General features: G+C 44.6%; 1 protein-coding gene across 13 annotated transcripts in view; it reads right to left on the reverse strand.

Annotated features, from left to right (window-relative positions):
* The window catches only part of BBS9 (Bardet-Biedl syndrome 9), a 531293-nt gene that overhangs the window by 483765 nt on the left and 24618 nt on the right, over nt 1-22910 (reverse strand). The window lies entirely within an intron of this gene.

The following is a 22910-nucleotide window of genomic DNA, read 5'->3' on the forward strand; positions in this document are numbered from 1 at the left end:
CAAATGGGTCTTAGGAAATCTGAGTAATAACAAAGCTAGTGGAGGAGAAAGTATTCCAGCTGAGCTATTCAAAATCTTAAAAGGTGATGCAGTAAAAGTGCAATACATAATTTGTCAGCAAATTTGGAAAACTTAGCAGTGGCCACAGGATTGGAAAAGGTCAGTTTACATTCCAATTCCAAAGAAAGGCAATGCCAAAGAATGTTCAAACCATCGCACCATTGGACTCATTTCACATGCTAGTAAGATTATGCTTAAAATCCTACAAATTAGGCTCCATGTGGATCGAGAACTACCAGAAGTGCAGGCAGGATTTCAAAGAGGCAGAGGAACTAGAGATCAAATTGCCAACATACGCTGGATCATGGAAAAAGCTAGGGAGTTCCAGAAAAACATCTATTTCTGCTTCATTGACCATGCTAAAGCCTTTGATTGTGTAGATCACAACAAGTTGTGGCAAGTTCTTAAAGAGATGGGTGTACCAGACCATCTTATTTGTCTCTTGAGAAATCTGTATGCGGATCAAGAAGCAACAGTGAGAACTGGACACGGAAGTACTGATTGGTTCAGAATTGGGAAAGGAGTCCGGCAAGGCTGTATACTGTCGCCCTGACTATATGCAGAGCACATCATGAGAAAGGCGGGACTAGATGAATCAAAAGTTGGAATTAAGATTGCTGGGAGAAATATCAACAACCTCAGATATGCAGATGATACCACTCTAATGGCAGAAAGTAAAGAGGAACTAAAAAGCCTCTTGATGTGGGTAAAGGAGGAGAATGCAAAAGTTGGCTTGAAACTCAACATTAAGAAAACTAAGATCATGGCATCCAGCCCTCTCAATTCCTGGCAGATAGATGGGGGAGAAATGGAGGTAGTGACAGATTTTATTTTCCTGGGCTCCAAGATCACCGCAGATGGGGACCACAGCCAAGAAATTAAAAGACGCTTGCTCCTGGGGAGGAAAGCTATGGCAAATCTAGACAGCATACTAAAAAGCAGAGACATCACCCTGCCAACAAAAGTCCGTATAGTCAAGGCTATGGTTTTCCCAGTTGCAATGTATGGCTGTGAAAGTTGGACCATAAGAAAGGCTGAGCGCCAAAGAATTGAGGTCTTTGAACTATGGTGCTGGAGAAGACTCCTGCGAGTCCCTTGGACTGCAAGGCAAACAAAAAAGTCAGTCCTAGATGAGAGCAACCCTGACTGCTCTTTAGAAGACCAGATCCTGAAGACAACAAATGTATGTATATGTATGTTCCAAAGAAAGAAATCGGAGAAAGCAGGATGCTGCAAGAAGAAAGATGGAAAGTTAGCAACACAATAGCTGGCCAAGAGATCATCATCAGTTTGTGGCAGTTGATTCAAGTTTGATTTCTATCAGCAAAGTTTCAAATGATATGATTAACTTTGTGGCCAAAATACCATCGATCTGAATTTAAAATTGGCCGACATAATTCCCGGTTGTTATGTTGCCTACATTTATGACAAAAAATAGTGGGTAGGCAACATCATGGAAATTTTGATTGAACAAAATGATGCATTGGTAACATACATGCATCTGCAAGGCCTTGCTTATTCATTTTATTGGCCTGAAATACAAGATGTTTGTTGTGTTCCAGAATCACATCTTATTTGCGTGCTTTCAATTCCTTCAGTTACATAGTCAGGTCGACAGTATCAATTTCCAAAAGCAACACCAAAGAACATGGGGCATAAATTCAATAATAAATAAGCGATCGTTGGAATTTGGCAGTTCATACGAATAGTATGGACTTGGGAACCATATAAGATACTCTCTTTATGCTTGGGAACCTAAAATAAGCTGCCCAATTGTCAGCTTGGGAACCGGACACATACACATACCTTCAAGGAAGAAACAAAACTACAGGCTTAGGATCCTGAATCAAGAAACCCACTCATGGCTGGTATTGCACGGCTGTCGGGTGTGTCCCTTATGGCGATGGGATTGCTGGTTCAAGTGCCTGAACTGGTAGTGACAATGTCACCATTGACCAATGCAATATAATAGTAGTAATGATGCCTATATAAAACAAACAGGATGAAAAACTAATAAAATACATGTGATGTTGCCATAGCAACATCCTCAACTTCATCCCTATTGTTAGGGCTTTATACGTTAGCGATGAAAAGCCAATCCTACTTTTTTAGGGGGGTTCAAACATGCTCTTTCTAATGGGAATGAGAATGAGAAACTAACAGTTTCCAGAAGGTCTTTTTTTGTAAAAGTAGGCTGAAAATACCCTATTTTGGGCATTTTTACAAAAAATGTCAACTTTACACTCAATTTGTAAACTATTGGAAAGCAGTAGGAGAATGAAATTTTATATTAAAAAACCTTGTATTGTTAAATTATTATGCAAAAGTTTCACACTTATCATACCTTTCCTTCCAGAGATATTTTTGGTCAGCTTTACTCCAAATTATCTAGATGGAGATCGCTCATGAGAATGTTTTTATTATTTGTTTAATAAAGCTCAAAAAGTCGTACAAGATGGCCAAGTTTTGTTTCTCTCAACAAAATATTGCCAGAAATATTATGTCTCAAAGTTGCTGGAAGCTCATAAGGCTACGGTATGGGGTCACACAAATGCCTATATCTTCGCAAGTATTGCATCGGCACATGTAACACTTTACCAAGGTTCATTGGGGACATGTGTGCATGTTCACACAAAATTTCATTGAAATCCATGATGGCTGAGCTTGGACCCCCAGACCACTTGACATGGAATGATGGAAATATCTTTTTAGTGGATCCATCATAATTTTGGTCATTATACAAGGACTACCTCTATATAGGCAGTGTAGCTTTTTGCTTTTTGCTCTGCCTACAGATTTCAGAATGGGCTGCTGCAGCCCCACATAGCCATTAATTCTTACAGCTGACCATGGGGACACTACAGTATTCCCCCCATCTTTCCCCCCATTCATTCTCTCCTGCCAGGCCTTGAGCTTCCTTCCCATCTAGCCACCTGGAGAAATTAGACCAACCACAGTATGGGTGAAAAAGTTGTACCTTGCAGATCTTGAGATCTTCCTTCTCACCATTCAGCCAAGGCAGTTCAGGCCTGTCCATGCAAATAAACTGCAGCTTGCAGGCCCTGAACCTCCTTCCATCCACTCATCCACCCAGGGGAGATCAGGCCAGCTGCAGTGTGTGAAAAGCAGCTGCAGTTTGCATGCTTGAGCTTTCTTTTTATCTATCCAGGGCAATTCAGACTGGCGGCAAGAAGTGTAAAGTGGTGTGCTGCCCTCACTCACTCATATGTCAGGGTTGTTGTAGAGATCTTTATTCAGTCTGTTCCCTCAACAGTCTCATTTCAGGTTTTCAGCTAACCCTCAGCTGCAAGCTTAGCACAATAATCGGCTCGTGACCAAATAGATAACCAAAAGCAAAACAAATTCATAGCCAAACTAAAACAATCTTGAAAATAAAGGGTTTGCCTGTATAGGTTCCAAAAACAAACAGTTCAAAACCCCCTCTGAGGTTAGGGGTCTCTACTGAGGTTTGTCAACAAGTCCAGTGGTCTGAGTTTCAGGGGTCGCAAGGAGAACTCACAGGAATAGTCCAAGCCAGGAGTTGGGGGGTCATTTTAATCGAAGCCGGCCATGAACAAGCTCCAGACTAACCTTCCAGGCACTGGCCAATTAGTCCACCCAACAGATAACTGTCTGCTCCAACCATGAACATAAACCTTCTCCGCAACTAAATTAAATCCACGAGCTGCAGTGCTCCAGAAACACAAACAACCATCTGGCCACGACCCACACATGTTGCTTCCAGTATCGCCTCCCTCTGTCTTCTGTGCTAAATAGCCCCTCCTTGTGCAGTCCATTAAGAGGGGTGGGGCCTTTTCCCATCAATCTGACAGATCTCCACCTCTCTACCCTGCGTTCTCTAGCATATACCAAGGCTGGCAGCTCCTCCCCCTCTTCCTCAATGGCCTGTGAGCTCTCTCCAGCCAAGGCATGTTCAACTAACAGTTCAGGGTCAGCAATACTGGACGTGCCAGGAATGCAACCATTCCCTCCCCCCACCCCCAGGCCTCCGAGGAATGTGTAGATGAGCTATCATCCATAGGAGACATCACAAGTGGCTTCATCTTATAATCCTTTTGCCAGCAAATGCCTGGCAGCTTTCCTGCAGTTGCAACCTTGTGGCAGTGTCATGCTATTCTGTAAGCACAATTATAAAAAAGGCTCTCTTTTTAAGAAGGCTTTTATTTTGTTTTATTTATTTATTTAAAACAGAGCATCCTTTAAAAAAAGAATCCCCTACAAGATCACAAGAGTAACTCCTGCTTGCAGAATAGCACAATGTTGCCATGAGGCTGTCTGTAGGAAAGCTGAGGTTTGCATTGCATCATCTGGGTGCCTCTCTCAGAAGTTGGGGGGGGGAATGAATTTTGAGTGCCGCAGTGCCCAAGAGATGGCTGAGGAACAGGCTGTGTCTTACAAGTCCCTGGTTTCTGAGTGGCTAGGTATGAAGAAAACTTCAGTTTCTTCATACCAAGCTATAGTTGTCAGCATTTCAAGTAATGCACCCGTTGAAATCAGAACTCTGAGGCAGGTAGATTCCTCAAAGGACATGTTTATTGAATACACCATATCAGCACAGCCAATGAAAACCAACTCTGAAGGTTCCCACAGTTTTCACCTAATTAAAAGAGTAAAAATTCCTCCCTCCCCAGTGTCATCAGTCACATTGTTCAATGAATGTAGCTGGCAGGCGTCTCTCCTCTTTCAGCAGCCACCTGTTACGATGATCTTGGTTCCCACAGGAAAACTTTTTATTTTGACTATAAACTGGGCTATCTACTTCCCCCCTCTCCTTCCCCTCTCAGGCTTCATGGCAACTGTGAGGCAGCACAAGGTGGCTTCAGCCAGGTTCGCTTCAGAGTTGACAGTTGGACCTCCCCCCTTTTACTGGAGAAAATTTCCTGAAAAATTCAATGGAGAGAAATTTGTTTTTCAATCACCCACCTCTCCTTCCCTCCGGAAGTGCCTTTGGCTTTTGAGGTATTTATCATGAAATTTTTTAATCTATCTGCTTTTACATTCCAGCTCTTCACCCAAGTGGCTTTGGACAACGGGTATCCCTTCGATTGCGCTAGGTATTGGAGTCTTCCTTTGTATAGTCTGGAGTCTAGGATTCATTTTCTCTCATAATACTTTTCTTCCTGTACTATGATTGGCATTGGGGCTACCCGGTCTACTGGCCTCAGCTGAGAACTGATTACTGGCTTTAATAAGCTGCTGTGGAAGACTGGATGCACTTTCCCTAGCAGGCAGGAAGCTTCAACACCACTAACAGGATTAATAATCTTCACGATGGGGAAGGGACCTATGAATTTGGGTCCTAGCTTTTTGCATGGTAGTTTTAGTCATAAATACTTGGTGGAGAGATAAACCTTGCTATTTGAAAAGGTAGTTGGGGGACCTCTGTTTGTCAGTTTGCACCTTTTGGGTTTTTGCAGTCTCCTGAAGGGCTTGTTTTACATTCTCCCATGCTGTTTCAGTGACTCCATCCACTCATTTAAGTCATGGAGAAGGGTGGCTCTCTAGAGAGTTCTGGCATAGGGACGAACGCCATGCCACTGATGATTTGGAAATGGTTTATCCCAGTTCTGCTGTGCACTCCATTATTGTATGCTACCTCAGCAAATGGTAGCAAGTCTGCCCAATTAGTTTGTTGATAATTAATATAGCATCTTAAGTATTGCTCTACCATTGTGTTAGTGCATTCCGCAGCTCTGTTAGTGCTTGGATGGAATGCAGAACTAAGCCCCTGGGAGCACCCAAAGGCCCTCACAAACTCCCTCCAGAATTTGGCTGTAAATTGGACTTACCGGTCAGAGATAATTCTTTTAGGAATTCCGTGCAGCCTATAAATGTGCTTTACAAATAGTCTGGCTAGCTTGTGGGCTGACGGGAGACTGGAGCAGGTTACAAAGTGGGCTTTCTTAAAGAAGAGTTCAATCACAGTTCAGATGACTATATTTTCCCTACTCTCAGGAAGCTCTATTATAAATTCCATGGCTATTTTTTTCCACAGCCGGGAAGCATCAGTTACCTGTTGGAGCAGTCCCGAGGGTTTCCCTGGTCATTTTTTCATTGTAGCGCATGTAGTGAAGCTTTTAACATAGTCCTCAATATCCCCTTTCATCTTTGGCCACCAAAATTACCTACTGACCATGTGCAGGGTTTTAAGGAAGCCAAAGTGGCCTGCCTGCTTGGATTCATGGCTTTTTTGCAATACTTGGAGATGCATACACTTGGGGACATACACTTTAGAGCCACTCCAGGCCAGTCCGTCTCTGGGGGTTAGTAGCTCCTTGTTGTCCAGGTACCTTTATAGGTGGGTAGCTCTGTTTTTAACTGCTGAGTCAAACCCTCTCCCTCATCAATTTTCCACCTTTGCACTTGCTGCCTGATGATGGCTTGTTTGGCCTGCTTGAGGGGGGGGGAGGTATCATAGTGTGGACTACCTCCTCATGTTTGCTGTTGTATTGTGGCATTTGCGACAAACCGTCGGCTAAAAGGTTCCCCCCTTGTATGTATTTTAAAGTGAAATTGAATTGGTTGAAGTACTACACCCACCAGACTTGCTTTGGTGAGAGCCTCCACGCAGGTTCTTGTAGTCCGTCCCTACTTTAAATGGCACTTGGCCCTCTTCAAGGAAGTGGTGCCAGGTTAACAATGTCCAGCAGACTGCATACACTTATTTTTCCCACACTGTCCACCTCCTTTCAGCCTCTTGTTAGTTTTCTGGAGGTGTACACGTTTGGCCGCAGGTTCTCCTTTGTGTTTTTTCAGAGGAGGACTGCAACTACTGCTACGTCACTGGCATCTGCTTGCACAATAAATCCCTTGGTCCGGGTCAGGGTGCTTAAGGATTTGGCTGTTTGGCAAACAATCTTTTGAGTGTCTTGAATGCCTTTTAGCATTCAAGGGTCCATTTCAGGGGCTGACCTGGCCATGGTTTCACTCCTCCCCCCTCCAGTCTTTTGTATTTCGGTGATTGGGAGGGCGATCTCAGCAAAGGAGGGAATGAACTGTCTGTAGAAATTAGAGAACCCCAGGAACTTTGGAGCTGTTTAGAGAGGGTTGCCAGTCCAAGACGGCTTTGACTTTCCCTGGGTCCATCTCTAATCCTTTACTGGACACACAATACCCTAAGTCGGGTGTTGGCAACCTGCAGCTCCAGAGCCAAATGCAGCTCTTTTGTCCCTGTGCTGTGGCTCCCTGTTGGGTGATCCCACCACTGGCTGGCCCCACCCCACACCGTCTCCTCCCAGTCACTCCTCACCTGACCTGAGAAGGTAAGGGCAATGGCGTGGGATAGAAACTTGCTCCATATTCCAGAATGGAAGCAAAGCGCCCCTATCCTCGCCTCATCTCTTGCTGGGTCTCCCAGGCACTTCTTCCAGCCCTTGTTGGTACTGTGCACACCTCGGTCACTCAGGGAGATGCGCAACCTGCTCTCCGCCCTGAGACACTGGCCCAACCAATGCTGCCACTGTTGCTGCCTCTATGGCCTGCCCGCTGCTCTCGCAGCGTTTTGTACAGCACAGCACAGTGAAATCTAGCACACTTCACAATGGGAGACACTGGGTCCCCTCCGCTTCCTGGACTCTGCCCCACTTGCCCCTAGCAATAGCAGTGGTGTCAGCCGCAGCTGGGTCGGGCGAGTGTCTTGCAGTGGAGAGCAGGTTGTGCATCTCCCCAAATGACCGAGGTACACGCAGCACCAACAAGTGCCAGAAGAAGTGCCCTTGAGACCCAACAAGAGATGAGGCGCCAGAGAATCAGAATCAGGGAGGGAGGGAGGGAGGGAGGAAGGAAGGAAGAAAGGAAGGAAGGAAGGAAGGAGAGAGCAAGCAAGATAGAGAACACAGGATCAAATTCTGGGATGCAAAGGAGTGTTTGACAATTGTATGCTGAGAGGTACAGATTTCCTCTGCCTTCTGCATTCCCACTGCGCACTGAAGTGAACCAAATGGGCGGGTGTCTCCCTCCCCACTAAGCGGCCCTGCCAAGCTTGCTGCAAACTCCAAGCAAAGCTCCAAATGTTCAGTTGGCACGTCCCACCTGGCTCTATCTACCATCTAACCCTGCAGCCACTTCCACCCGGATGGCTGAGCCAGCTGGAGTGGCATCTGCCTTCACACCCGGAGCAGGTGGGAGTGGGTGCCTGCCCACCGACCTCTGTTCACTTCTTGCAGCCGGCAGGCCCCCCTCTGCCTGGGTGGTGCTGCACCACTGCCTCCCTGCTGGGACCAAGGAGGAAGCTATCTGAGCTGCCTGAACTCCTGCTATGGGGAGAGAGAGGGAGAGGAAAGGTGGGGTGTCTCCCTGATAGGATCCAGGTTGGAGTTGCCTTATTTTGTATGGATCTCCAAAACTTGCCTTTGCCTGCCAGTCTCCCATTCCCCTTCCACAGCCCAAGTGGTTGGATTAAAATGACACACGAAGCTGGGCAGGAGAGCACAGATAGATGGATGGTGTTGTGACCCAGGCCCAAGTAGGAGACTCAGTCTGTGAAGACTCGGGAGACCCTGTGAAGGCTCGGGAGTTCATGGCTTCCATGACGGCCTTGGACCTGACTCAAGTAGTGGATGGCCCCACTCACATCGGGGGTGGCACTCTGGATCTTATTTTTATCTCTGGTCAGTGGTTGAAGGATCTGGATTTGAGAGATGTAGTCATAGAACCTTTGTCATGGTCAGATCACTCTCTCCTTCGCCTGGACTTTCTGACCGCCACTCAACACCGCAGGGAGACGGAGCCACAACGTTGGTTCCGTCCCAGGCGCCTGATGGACCCGGAGAGGTTCCGGACGGAGCTTGGGCCACTTCCTGAGGGTCTGGCTCACAGCACGGCAGAGGAACTAGCCGCAGCCTGGCAACGGGCTGCGGCTGGGGCTTTAGACCGTGTCGTGCCTCTGCGGCCTCTGACCCGGCGCAGATCCCAACCGGCCCCTTGGTTCTCCGAGGAGCTGAGGGGGATGAAACGCCGGAGAAGACGCCTAGAGAGCTCCTGGAGGTCTAGCCGTTTAGAGGCTGATCGGACACTAGTTAGGTCCTATACTAGGACCTACCTGGTGGCACTGAGGGAAGCGAGGCGCTACGCCTCCCTCATTGCGCCGGCAGATAACCGCCCAGCCGCCCTGTTTGGGTGACCCGTTCCTCCTTCACCAGGGGAGCGGGATGACCCGTTGCAGGGGCGTGCTGAGGAGTTTAACGGTTATCTATACGATAAAATCGTTCAGCTTGAGACGGTCTAGACCAAAATTGCGGCGATTCAGATGAGGCGCCTGAGGGTGGTCTTGGTGACATTTTCTGGGATGAGTTTGACCCTGGGGCTCCCGAGGACATGGACAGGTTGTTGGGTAGGCTGAATGCCACCACGTGTTTACTGGACCCGTGCCCCTCCTGGCTGGTGCTGGCCACTCAGGAGGTGACACGAGGCTGGCTCCAGGCGATTACGAGTGCCTCCTTGTTGGAGGAGTCTTCCGCCGCCTTGAAAGAGGCGGTGGTGAGGCCCTCCTCAAGAAGCCCTCCTGGACCCGGCTGTCTTAGGTAATTATCGTCCGGTCTCCAACCCGCTCATGCTAAGGTTGTAGAGAGTATGGTGGCATATCAGTTTCTGCACCTGGATGAAACTGTCTATCTAGACCTGCTCCAGTCCGGTTTCCGCCCGGCTACAGCATGGAGACAGCTTTGGTCGCATTGGTGGATGATCTCTGGAGGGCCAGGGATAGGGTTGTTCCTCTGTCCTGGTCCTATTAGACCTCTCAGCGGCTTTCGATACCATCGACCATGGTATCCTGCTGCGCCGGTTGGAGGGATTGGGAGTGGGAGGCACCGTTTATCGGTGGTTCTCCTCCTATCTCTCCGACCGGTCGCAGACGGTGTTGACAGGGGGGCAGAGGTCGGCCCCGAGGCGCCTCACTTGTGGGGTACCGCAGGGGTCGATTCTCTCGCCCCTTCTGTTCAACATCTATATGAAGCCGCTGGGTGAGATCATCAGTGGCTTCGGTGTGAGGTACCAGCTGTACGCTGATGACACCCAGCTGTACTTTTCCACACCGGGCCACCCCAATGAAGCTATCGAAGTGCTGTCCCGGTGTTTGGAAGCCATACGGGTCTGGATGGGGAGAAACAGGCTCAAGCTCAATCCTTCCAAGACAGAGTGGCTGTGGATGCCGGCATCCCGGTACAGTCAGCTGAGTCCACGGCTGACTGTTGGGGGCGAGTCATTGGCCCCGATGGAGAGGGTGCACAATCTGGGCGTTCTCCTGGATGAACGGCTGTCTTTTGAAGATCATTTGACGGCCGTCTCCAGGAGAGCTTTCTACCAGGTTCGCCTGGTGCGCCAGTTGCGCCCCTTTCTAGACCGGGATGCCTTATGCACGGTCACTCACGCCCTCATGACGCCTCACCTGGATTATTGCAATGCTCTCTACATGGGGCTCCCCTTGAGGGGCATCCGGAGGCTCCAGTTAGTCCAGAATGCAGCTGCGCGGGTGATAGAGGGAGCCCCTCGTGGCTCCCGTGTTACACCTATCCTGCGCAGACAGCACTGGCTACCTGTGGCCTTCCGGGTGCGCTTCAAGGTGCTGGTGACAATCTTTAAAGCGCTCCATGGCATAGGGCCGGGCTATTTACGGGACCGCCTACTGCTACCAAATACCTCTCACCGACCCGTGCGCTCTCACAGAGAGGGACTCCTCAGGGTGCCGTCAGCTAGGCAGTGCCGTCTGGCGACACCCAGGGGAAGGGCCTTCTCTGTGGGGGCTCCCACCCTCTGGAACGAATTCCCTCCAGGACTTCGTCAACTTCCGGACCTCCGAACCTTTCGTCGCGAGCTTAAAACACACTTATTTATCTGCGCGGGACTGGATTAGATTTTAAAGTTATGGGTTTTAAGGGGTTTTTATTATTTATACTATTTTAAATTTGGGCAATAGAATAAGTTTTTTAATTGTTGTTTTTTAATCTGTATTTATATGTATTTTAACTGCCTGTGAACCGCCCTGAGTCCTTAGGGAGATAGGGCGGTATATAAATTTGAAAAATAAAATAAATAAATAAATAAAATAAAAAACAAACAAACTTTATTCAAACAGCTGAGAATTAATTCATTCCCAGCATTGTTCAACTCAAATTAAAACAAAATCCTCCCAACACAAATTCCTCAGTCCTATTGCAAACCTTGGTCCAATTAGGCAAACTACCAAAGGCCTTTCTTGGCAAATGTTCAGAAGTCACAAAAATAAATGCAAGACATAGACAAAGCAGAAGCTACCAACATTGTTTTCGGGCAAAGCCCAAATGCCATTACTGGTCTGTTTTAAGCCTTATGGGAGGGGCCAATCATCTCTTGGCCCTACTCCTGAGTTGTTCTTTTTGCTTGAGCTGCTCTTGCCTTCTGGCAGTTCTTCTCATGCGTGCATTAGGAACAGGCTCCTCCTGTTCCTCTGCCTCACTATTATCAGTCTGTGCAGGTTTTGGAGTCTGCACCTCACTCCCCAATGGCCCTGGCCTCACCTCAGACTCATTGCTGTCCGACTGTTGCCAGCTCCGCAGGCTGCTGGCAGACCACAATAGATGAAGAGAGAGCAAGGGGGGGGGAGAGTGAGAGAGAGAAAGAAAGATCAGAGAGAAGACAGGTTTGCTCAGAACCCCGCTGGACTGTTCAACCCTACCTGCCTGTCCCATCCCCTCAATGCTCATCCGGTTGAACCTCTCCTGCAAGGTCTCCATTGCTGGTCCTGGGTGAGCTGTCATGTATCTCCATTCTCCAGACTCGTCTAGTTCAGGAGGACTTCTCTCTCTACAGTGTGGGGCGAAAGCAGACAACTCCCACATAGATGTCAGTGGAAATTCCATCCCAACTCTCTGAACAGAAGCCTGGTATCCGAATTCCTCCTCGGCCCAATACAAGTCCTTGGTGGCCATCACCTCCCCTCGGATCTTGTGACAGGTGCCGGTCGAGAAGGCGATCTCTGTCAAAATCACCAGTCTGCAGGGCCTCTGTGGGAGGTCTGCAGGCTCTCCATGGGTGTTGCGCTGGCAACAGTGGCTCCTTCTCCCTCCTTCTCCATATCCTCAGTCTTCCCTGAGTCTTCTCTGCTCCCCTCAAGAGATCAGGTGAGCAGTCAGAGCTTGGGTTCCAGAGAGCAGCTCTGGTTGGAGCGGAAAGTTAGGCACGTTGGTTTAATGTCAGCATTCTGAATAATCCACCCACTTAACTCAAAACTCCGAGGCAGGTAGATTCCTCAAAGGACATGTTTATTGGATACACCATACCGGCACAGCCAATGAAAACCAACTCTGAAGATTCTCACAGTTTTCACTTAATTAAAAGAGTAAAAATTCCTCCTCCCCAGTGTTATCAGTCACATTGTTCAATGCATATAGATGGCAGGTACCTCTCCTCCTTCATGAGCCACCTGTTATGATGACCTTTGTTCTCACAGGAAAACTTTTTATTTTGACTGTAAGCTGGACTATCTACTTCCCCTCTCCCCTTCCCCTCTCAGGCTTCATGGCAACTGTGAGGCAGCACAAGGTGGCTTCAGCCAGGTTCGTTTCAGAATTGACAACAGTCAGTTCCCACATGCTACAGTTAGCTTGAGCTTCGCTGTGTGGATTAGCTGGATGGGAAATAAACTCAAGGCCTGCAAGACCCATTGCAGGGGAAGTGGAGGATAAGGTGCCTCAAGGTGTGGAGGGAAACTTTATGAGACTCAGGTCAGGCAAGTCAGGGACTTTGCTAGGCCTCCAAGGATCTTACCTACCCCATGCTTTGCTTAATGACTACATCAGGGAAAGCAGGTGAGGAGAGTCATTAAGCAAGGCAATCATGAACCTGTTTTAAGACTACCACATGTGACTGTAATGGGCAGGTTCCCAGATTTAGGACTCCCATTATCAGTTTCTTCCACAATATTTCTGTAGACATCAAATCAAAAGCAGCTTCCAAATTTATAAAAGCAATACAAAAGACATTTTGATGCCAAGAGGAATATTTTTCTGCCAGATAGTTTAAATCATCTAATAGATTATTTTATCCTAAAAAGGATTTACTTATCAGCCAAGACTTGCTTTTGTTCTCATGAATAATTGAATATTTCATCCAGATGTTTAGTGTAAATCAAATTTCCATCAGCTATTTTTCCTTTTTCAAAAAAAGCTGTAAGCTTGAAAAAAATATTTGAATTTATATTTCAAAAAAAGTTATAAAAGCCATTTTGGAACTGTCATATTATAGAATCATGTCTTAAAAAGCAAACAAAAAGGTCATATTTTTCTATAGCTGTAAACTGATAAAAATCTAATATATCATATTGTAAGATTTTACCCCTTTAAATCTTTGGGACATTATTTCACTAAAAACTTAAATGAAATTATTTATTCCATCAGAACACGTTATTTCACCAATGTTTTGAATATTTCACATAGTGCTCATTTTAACTCTTTCCTGTTTCTTCAATAGTAGTAGCCTTCTATCATTCTTGGAAATATAAAGGTGTCACAGTTTAAATCAGTGAACAAATATGTTCTACTACCAAATTCAATAATTTTAACAGAATTATATGTTTAACATATAGAAAAATGTTAGGGAAGATTCTGGAAAAGATAGGCAAGCAACGAATCACTGAACACCTAGAAGCAAAGTAATAACTAAAAGCCAACATGGGTTTGTCAAACACAGATCATGCCAGACTAATCTTATTGCATTCTTTGACAAAGTGACAAAATTAGTGGACCAGAAGAATGCTGTCGATATAATTTACTTGGACTTCAGTAAAGCAGTTGATAAAGTAGACCATAACCTACTACTAGATAAAGTAGAAAAATGTGGGTTAGACAGCACCACCACCAGATGGATTCGTAACTGGCTGACCAACCACACTCAACGTGTAGTCCTCAATGAAACTACATGGAGGGAAGTATGCAGTGGAGTACCCCAAAGCTCTGTTTTAGGCCCAGTACTCCTCAACATCTTCATCAATGACTTGGACAAGGGGATAGATGGGGAACTCATCAAATTTGCAGATGACACCAAGCTGGCAGGAATAGCCAACACTTCAGAAGATAGGCTCAAGATACAGAAGGATCTTGACAGACTTGAACATTGGGCACTATCTAACAAAATGAAATTCAACAGTGAAAAAAGTAAGGTTCTACATTTAGGCCAAAAAAACAAAATGCACAGGTACCATATATGTGGTACCTTGCTCCATAGTAGTAACTGTGAGAGGGATCTTGGAGTCCTAGTGGACAACCATTTAGATATGAGCCAGCAGTGTTCAGCAGCCGCCACTTTAATACCACTTTAAATGCCTTGGTAAGGCCACACTTGGAATATTGCATTCAGTTTTGGTCACCATGATGTAAAAAAGATGTTGAGACTCTAGAAAGAGTGCAGAGAAGAGCAACAAAGATGATTAGGGGACTGGAGGCTAAAACATATGAAGAACGATTGCAGGAACTGGGTATGTCTAGTTTAATGTAGAGAAGCACTAGGGGAGACATGAGAGCAGTGTTCTAATATCTCAGGGGTTGCCACAAAGAAGAGGGAGTCAAACTATTCTCCAAAGCACCTGAGGGTAGAACAAGAAGCAATGGTTGGAAACTAATCAAGGAGAGAAGCAACTTAGAACTAAGGAGAAATTTCCTGACAGTTAGAACAATTAATCAGTGGAACAACTTGCCTGCAGAAGTTATGAATGCTCCAACACTGGAATTTTTTAAGAAAATTTTGGACACCCATTTGTCTGAAATGGTGTAGAGTTTCCTGCCTGGGCAGGTGGTTGGACTAGAAGACCTTTTTTTTTTTTTTTTATTATTATTATTATTATTATTATTATTATTATTATTATTATTATTATTATTATTATTATTATTATTATTCACTCTGTTGCTTATCATTTCAGTAGTTATTTTCAGTGGGTCCAATTTGTTCTTGGAGAATTTTGTCTCAAAGTCTCTGATCCACCCAACATTTTTGTTATAACCTTTCTCAGCCTCCCACAGGTCTTTCCAAAACTGGGTAGCTGCTGTTTTCTCAGGTTTTTCAATTTTCATATCCCCCATCTGGTTCAGTCTCTGATAGAACCGACTTTGGTCTGATTGGAACAATTGATTTTGTTTGTACTGGATGACTCTGGCTTGTTGTTTCCCCTTGAGGATTCTCATCCATAGAATCCTTCTCAAGCTCTCTCTAAGTACTGAAATTAGCTCTCTTAAAGTCCAAGACTCTAGTTTGACTTTGTTCTACTACTTGTGTTTGCATAATGTTGAATTCCAGTATTGCGTGATCACTTGCCCCCAAGGTTCCTGTAGCTTCAACACCTTCTATCATTTCATCTCTGTTAATGAGAATTAAGTCCAATATGGCTGATCCCCTTGTTCCCTTCTCTACTTTTTGGGAAACAAAGTTGTCTGCTAGGTTTGTTAGAAATCTGTTGGATCCTCCACTTGGTGCAGAGTTTGTCTCCCAGTTGATGTCAGGGTAGTTAAAATCCCCCATTACTACTGTGATGTGCTTCCTACATACCTTAGTTAGCTGACTAATAAAAAGTTCATCTACTTCCTCTGTTTGGTTGGATGGCCTATAGTATAGACCTATGGCAATATCATTTCCCACCCCCCTTTAATATTGACCCAAATACGTTCAAGATAATTTTCATCATTGTTGTGCTCTATTTCTATAGAGATGTAGTTATAGTGCAACTCCACCTCCTCTTTTATTTGGTCTATTTCTTTTAAATAATTTATATCCCTCTAGCTGTATGTTCCATTTGTGGGTTTCATCCCACCAAGTTTCCATAATGGCAACAATATCATATCTGCCCTCATTTACTTGAATTTCTAATTTACCTTGTTTATTCCTCATACTCTGTGCATACTCTGAGCTGAGGGAGATGAAACGCCGGAGAAGACGCCTAGAGAGTTCCTGGAGGTCTAGTCGTTCAGAGGCTGATCGGACACTAGTTAGGTCCTATACTAGGACCTACCTAGTGGCAATGAGGGAAGCGAGACGTTGCTACGTCTCCTCCCTCATTGCGTCGGCAGATAACCGCCCGGCCGCCCTGTTTCAGGTAGCTCGCTCTCTCCTTCAACAGGGAGAGCGGGATGACCCGTTGCAGGGACGCGCTGAGGAGTTTAGTGGTTATCTATACTACAAAATCGTTCAGCTTCGGGACGGTCTGGACCAAAATTGGGTAGATCCGGGTGGGATGTCTGAGAGCCGTCTTGTTGAGACTGTTTGGGATGAGTTTGACCCTGTGGCTCCCGAGGACATGGACAGGTTACTGGGTAGGTTGAATGCCACCACATGTTTACTGGACCCGTGTCCCTCCTGGTTGGTGCTGGCCACACAGGATGTGACACGAGGCTGACTCCAGGGTTTACAAATGCTTCTTTGCAGGAGGGGGTCTTTCCGGTCGCCTAGAAAGAGGCGGTGGTGAGTTCTCTCCTCAAGAAGCCTTCCCTGGACCCAGCTGTGTTAGGTAATTATCGTCCGGTCTCCAACCTTCGCTTCGCGGCGAAGGTTGTAGAGAGTGTGGTGGCATGTCAGCTACCTCGGTACCTGGAGGAAACCGGCCATCTAGACCCGTTCCAGTCCGGTTTCTGACCCGGTTACAGCACTGAGACGGCTTTGGTCGCGTTGGTGGATGATCTCTGGAAAGCCAGGGATAGGGGTTGTTCCTCTACCTTGGTCCTATTAGACCTCTCAGCGGCTTTTGATACCATCGACCATGGTATCCTGCTGCACCGGTTGGAGGGATTGGGAGTGGGAGGCACCGTTTATCGGTGGTTCTCCTCCTATCTCTCCGATCGGTCGCAGACGGTGTTGACGGGGGGGGCAGAGGTCGGCCCCGAGGCGCCTCACTTGTGGGGTGCCTCAGGGGTCAATTCTCTCGCCCCTCTTGTTCAACATCTATATGCAGCCGCTGGGTGAGATCATCAGTGGTTTCGGTGTGAGGTACCAGCTGTACACTGATGACACCCAGCTGTACTTTTCCACACCGGACCACCCCAGCGAAGCTATCGAGGTGCCTCGGGGCCGTACGGGTCTGGAAGCCGTACGGGTCTGGATGGGGAGAAACAGGCTCAAGCTCAATCCCTCCAAGACGGAGTGGCTGTGGATGCCGGCATCCCGGTACAGTCAGCTGCAGCCTCGGCTGACTGTTGGGGGCGAGTCATTGGCCCCAATGGAGAGGGTACGCAACTTGGTCGTTCTCCTGGATGGACGGCTGTCTTTCGAAGATCATCTGACGGCCATCTCCAGGAGAGCTTTTTACCAGGTTCGCCTGGTCCGCCAGTTGCGCCCCTTTCTAGAGCGGGATGCCTTATGCACGGTCACTCACACTCTCGTGACATCTCGTCTGGACTACTGCAATGCTCTCTACATGGGGCTCCCCTTGAGGAGCACCCGGAGACTCCAGGTAGTTCAGAATGCGGCTGCGCGGGTGATAGAGGGAGCCCCTCGTGGCTCCCATGTAACACCTCTCCTGTGCAGACTGCACTGGCTACCTGTGGTTTTCCGGGTGTGCTTCAAGGTTTTGGTAATGATCTTTAAAGCACTCCATGGCATAGGGCCGGGTTACTTACGGGACCGTCTGCTGCCACTGAATGCCTCCCACCGACCCGTGCGCTCCTACAGGGAGGGACTCCTCAGGGTGCCGTCAGCTAGGCAGTGCCGACTGGCGACGCCCAGGGGAAGGGCCTTTTCTGTGGGGGCTCCCACCCTCTGGAACGAGCTTCCCCCATGACTTCGTCAACTTCCTGACCTTCGGACCTTCCGCCGCGAGCTTAAGACACATCTATTTATTTGCGCAGGACTGGACTAGATTTTTAAATTTTAATTGTTTAAATTTTAGATTTGGTTTTAACTTGGGGTTTTATTATTTATGTCTATTTTAAATATTCGGCCTATTTAATAAGTTTTTTAGATTAATGTTTTACTGTGTATATTTATGTTGTTTTTAGATGGCTGTACACCGCCCTGAGTCCCTAGGGAGATAGGGCGGTATAAAAATATGAATAAATAAATAAATAAATAAATAAATTGGTGTATAAACATTTGAGTCCATTTTGATTGACCTTGTGTTTAGTGTCTACATAACCTGTCTTGTGCCTGACTGCCCTTACTTTCTTGCCACCTGTTTGACTAGTGCATATGGTATGGCACTCACTATTAAATGCTTGGTTTTTCCTGATAGCAGGGCTGATAATCTTACCCATACAGACATTATGTTACATGCACTGGTAACTCTATTAATTCTGCTGGGGACAGAAATTTTCTGTATCAATTAATACAATTAATACATTAATACAATCCCCAGTGTTCAATTTAAATATTTATCCAGAAAATCTGTGAATGTATTGCTAAGTAACTCAGTCCCTTTCTTTGATGGATGCAATCCATCTCTTTTGTAGTTTTTCTTTTTTTTTTTTATTGAAAGAGTTTTAAAAAACAAAAACATTTTCCCCCTTTTTTCCCCCTCCCTCCCAAAAAAAAACAAAAAAAACAAAACCCTCCCCCCTCCCTCCCCCCCCGGCTTCCCGGGTCAATCACAAGGTATTGTTATACATAAACCAAACATAGAATAAAATTTTCCCTTCCAATCCAAATAACCACATCCAAAGCTTTTCATCTCCCAAACCCCTCCCCATTACATAAAATAACTTTCTAATTATTCAAAGGCAATCTGATATTTCTTAATCTGATATCTGTTTTGTAGATAATCAATCCATTTTTTCCATTCAATTAAATATCTTTCCTGCGTATTGTCTTTTAAAAGCTGAGATTTTAGCCATCTCAGCCAAATTAATAACTTTCAATATCCATTCTTCTATTGTAGGTATCTCTTCTTTCTTCCAGTATTGTCCAATCAACAGTCTTGCTGCTGTTATTAAATTCAGAATCAATTTAGTCTCAATCCCTGTACAATCCGTTATAATTCCCAAAAGGAAAAATTGTGGCAGGAACTTTATCTTCTTCTTCAGTACATTTTGAATAATCCACCAAATTCTTATCCAAAAGACCTTAATTTTCTTGCAAGTCCACCAAATATGAAAATATGTAGCATCATCACAATCACACCTCCAACATTTCGCTTGGATATTAGGATACATACATGATAATTTTTTGGGATCTAAGTGCCATCTATAAAACATCTTATAAAAATTTTCCTTTAATTCTGTGCTTGTGTAAACTTAACATTTCTAACCCAAATTTTCTCCCATGTTTCCAACATTATTGGTTCCTGAATATTCTGTGCCCATTTTATCATACAATCCTTTACCAAATCCTTTTCCGAATCTATTTCAAGCAACACATTATACAATCTCTTTATATGCTCCTGGGTCTGATTTCTAATTTGCTTTATTAAATTTTCCTCCTTTGCATTATACCAATTTTTGATCTTCTTTCCATCTAGCACTTATTTGCCCATATTGAAACCAAGTATAATTCCTCCCTTCTTCATTTAATACCTGTAATGATTTTAATTGCAATCTACCTCCTTCAGCATACAAAAGTTCTTTGTAAGTAATCATTTCCTGTTTCTGTTCTATATTTATATTCTCTATTGCATGTCTAGGGCTCGCCCATATAGGAATCTTGTAATCTAATTTATAGGAATATTTTTCCAGACCATAAAGAGCACTTCTCAACACATGATTCTTAAAAGCCCTATCCACTTTTTTTTCATAAAATAAGTACGCATGCCATCCATATAACAAGTCATAACCTTCTATATTCAAAATTCTTTCCTCTGTTAAGTTAAACCAGTCACTTATTACTGAAAGGGCTACTGCTTCATAATATAGTTTAAAGTTAGGCATTCTTCTTTTGTAGTTTTTCATTGGACCAGTTGCAGACATCATGACTAATAAAACCAAAGCCTTCCCTTTTACACCACTCCTTTAGCCATACATTAAACTCCACTACACGCTGGCCTTTACCTTTTTGTTCCTTATATACTCTTATATATAAAACCTCTGAAAAGATAAGCCTACAACCTATACTACTAAGTTCATACCCCAAGCTCTGGAAATCATTCTGCACAGAAAGTACATCCTTTTGGGACAGATCATTTGTGCCAAGATGTATAATAGCATCAACATCACAATCCTTACTGGCATTCTTGACTATCTTAAAAATACACCTCTTGTCTCTGCTGGCAGTAGCACCTGGCAGACATCTTACCTCTTTCAAAACCTCCATAACCTCTTCTAAATTTACATCCCTTACAATTGAATCACCAATCAGAAAGTGAACAAATAAAGAGAAGAAATATGAGCAACCCATCAAGATAACCTCAAACAATTATTTTGCTCCATCTCATATTCAGGTGAAACTTAAAAAAATTAGAATATTGTGCAAAAGTTCATTTATTGCAGTAATGCAACTTAAAAGGTGAAACTAATATATGAGATAGCCTCATTACATGAAAAGCGAGATAGTTCACGCCTTGATTTGTCATGATTTTGATGATTCTGGCTGACAGCTCATGAAAACCCCCAATTCACAATCTCAGAAAATTAGAATACTGTGAAAAGGTTCAATATTCTAGGCTCAAAGTGTCCCTCTCTAATCAGTTAATTAAGCCATAAAACCTGCAAAGGGTTCCTGAGCCTTTAAATGGTCTCCCAGTCTGGTTCAGTAGGAATCACAATCATGGGAAAGACTGCTGACCTGACAGTTGTGCAGAAAACCATCATTGACACCCTCCATAAGGCGGGAAAGCCTCAAAAGGTAATTGCAAAAGAAGTTGGATGTTCCCAAAGTGCACATTAATAGATAGTCATGTGGAAGGGAAAAGTATGGAAGAAAAAGGTGCACAAGCAGCAGGGATGACCGCAGCCTGGAGAGGATTGTCAAGAAAAGCCATTCAAAAGTGTTGGGGACTTTCACAAGGAGTGGACTGAGGCTAGAGTCAGTGCATCAAGAGCCACCACACACAGACGGATTCTGGACATGGGCTTCAAATGTCATATTCCTCTTGTCAAGCCACTCCTGAACAACAAACAATGTCAGAAGCGACTTACCTGGGCTAAAGAAAAAAAGAACTGGTCTGTTGCTCAGTGGTCCAAAGTCCTCTTTTCTGATGAGAGCAACTTTTGCAACTCATTTGGAAATCAAGGACCCAAAGTCTGGAGGAAGAATGGAGAGGCACACGCTGCAAGATGCTTGAAGTCCAGTGTGAAGTTTCCACAGTCTGTGTTGATTTGGGGAGCCATGTCATCTGCTGGTGTTGGTCCAGTGTGCTTCATTAAGTCCAGGTCAACGTAGCCATCTACCAGATTTTGGAGCACTTCATGCTTCCTTCCACAGACGAGTTTTATGAAGATGCTGACTTCATTTTCTAGCAGGACTTTGCACCTGCCCACACTGCCAAAAGTACCAAAACCTGATTCAATGCCCATGGGATTACTGTGCTTGATTGGACAGCAAACTCCCCTGACCTGAACCCCATAGAGAATCTATGGAGCATCGCCAAGAGAAAAATGAGAGACATGAGACCGAACAATGCAGAAGAGCTGAATGCCGCTATTGAAGCATCCTGGTCTTCCATAACACCTCAGCAGTGCCACAGGCTGATAGCATCCATGCCACGCCGCATTGAGGCAGTAATTGATGCAAAAGGGGCTTAACCAAGTACTGAGTACATATGCATGCTTATATTTTTCAGAAGTCCGATATTGTTCTATGTACAATCCTTGTTTTATTGATTTCATGTAATATTCTAATTTTCTGAGATGGTGAATTTGGGGTTTTCATGAGCTGTTAGCCAGAATCATCAAAATTATGACAAATCAAGGCATAAACTATCTCGCTTTGCATGTAATGAGTCCATCTCATATATTAGTTTCACCTTTTAAGTTGCATTACTGAAATAAATGAATTTTTGCACGATAGTCTAATTTTTTGAGTTTCACCTGTATCTGAAGTTACATTTCTTTTGGCTTATAAACTTTACAAAAAATAGCACATAGCAAAGCATATAATTTTGTTACTATAAATTTTGTCTCAGAACACAAACTAATTTTGCCTATCATTTCAACACCATCTAAAAAAAATCAGTATGAATGTATATATCAAAAAAATTAAAAATTAAAAACTAAAGCTTCTTTTTTGTTCGTTTGCTGCCTTCAAAGTAATTCTTAAATCTTGAAAATTGCCTCGAGTAATTATTAGTTTTTCATCAAAATTTTTGGGAAGTGGTTTGACAGTACTTGTTCCCCAAGATGAGAGTGTGATGCTGGTCCAAAATCTCCCAGTTGCTTCATGTCCAAGGCAAGAATAGAACACATAGTCTCCCAGTGTCTAATCTACTGCTTTTAACCTCTACATGAAACATGCTCTTACTAGAGGCATGCATACTATAGAATATAAAAATTTCATCTCGATTTTATCCAAATAAAACATATACTGTATGTATTAATGTTATTATGGTTAAATGTGCTGTATGAAGAAAGCAGAAGGCAAACTATTGTAGAAAAAAGGCATTTACTGAAACATTATCAATACCATTGCATTAATAATGGGTCCTCAATTTCCAAAATATGCCAGATAAGATTCTGGACATCTCAGGTCTCCATCTTCCTGTAATTTTTAAAAGTTTTTACTTTTAAATGTTTTTACAAGTATTTCAGAACAGTACTTGCCAAGTATATTACAGATAGTCCTCAATTTATACTTTGCTCATTACAGTCATAAGTGGTTATGCCATTAAGCTAGATGGCCTTGCTTAAGGGCTCCCATATCCTGTTCTCCCTGATGCAGCCCTTAAACACACACATGGGTTCTTAAGCACAGCACAGAATATCTTAGGGTACTATTTTTTGTGCGGAAGGACCTGA

The sequence above is a fragment of the Ahaetulla prasina genome, chromosome 4 (genome assembly GCF_028640845.1).
Source record: "Ahaetulla prasina isolate Xishuangbanna chromosome 4, ASM2864084v1, whole genome shotgun sequence".
In the NCBI taxonomy this organism is placed as follows: Eukaryota; Metazoa; Chordata; class Lepidosauria; order Squamata; family Colubridae; genus Ahaetulla; species Ahaetulla prasina.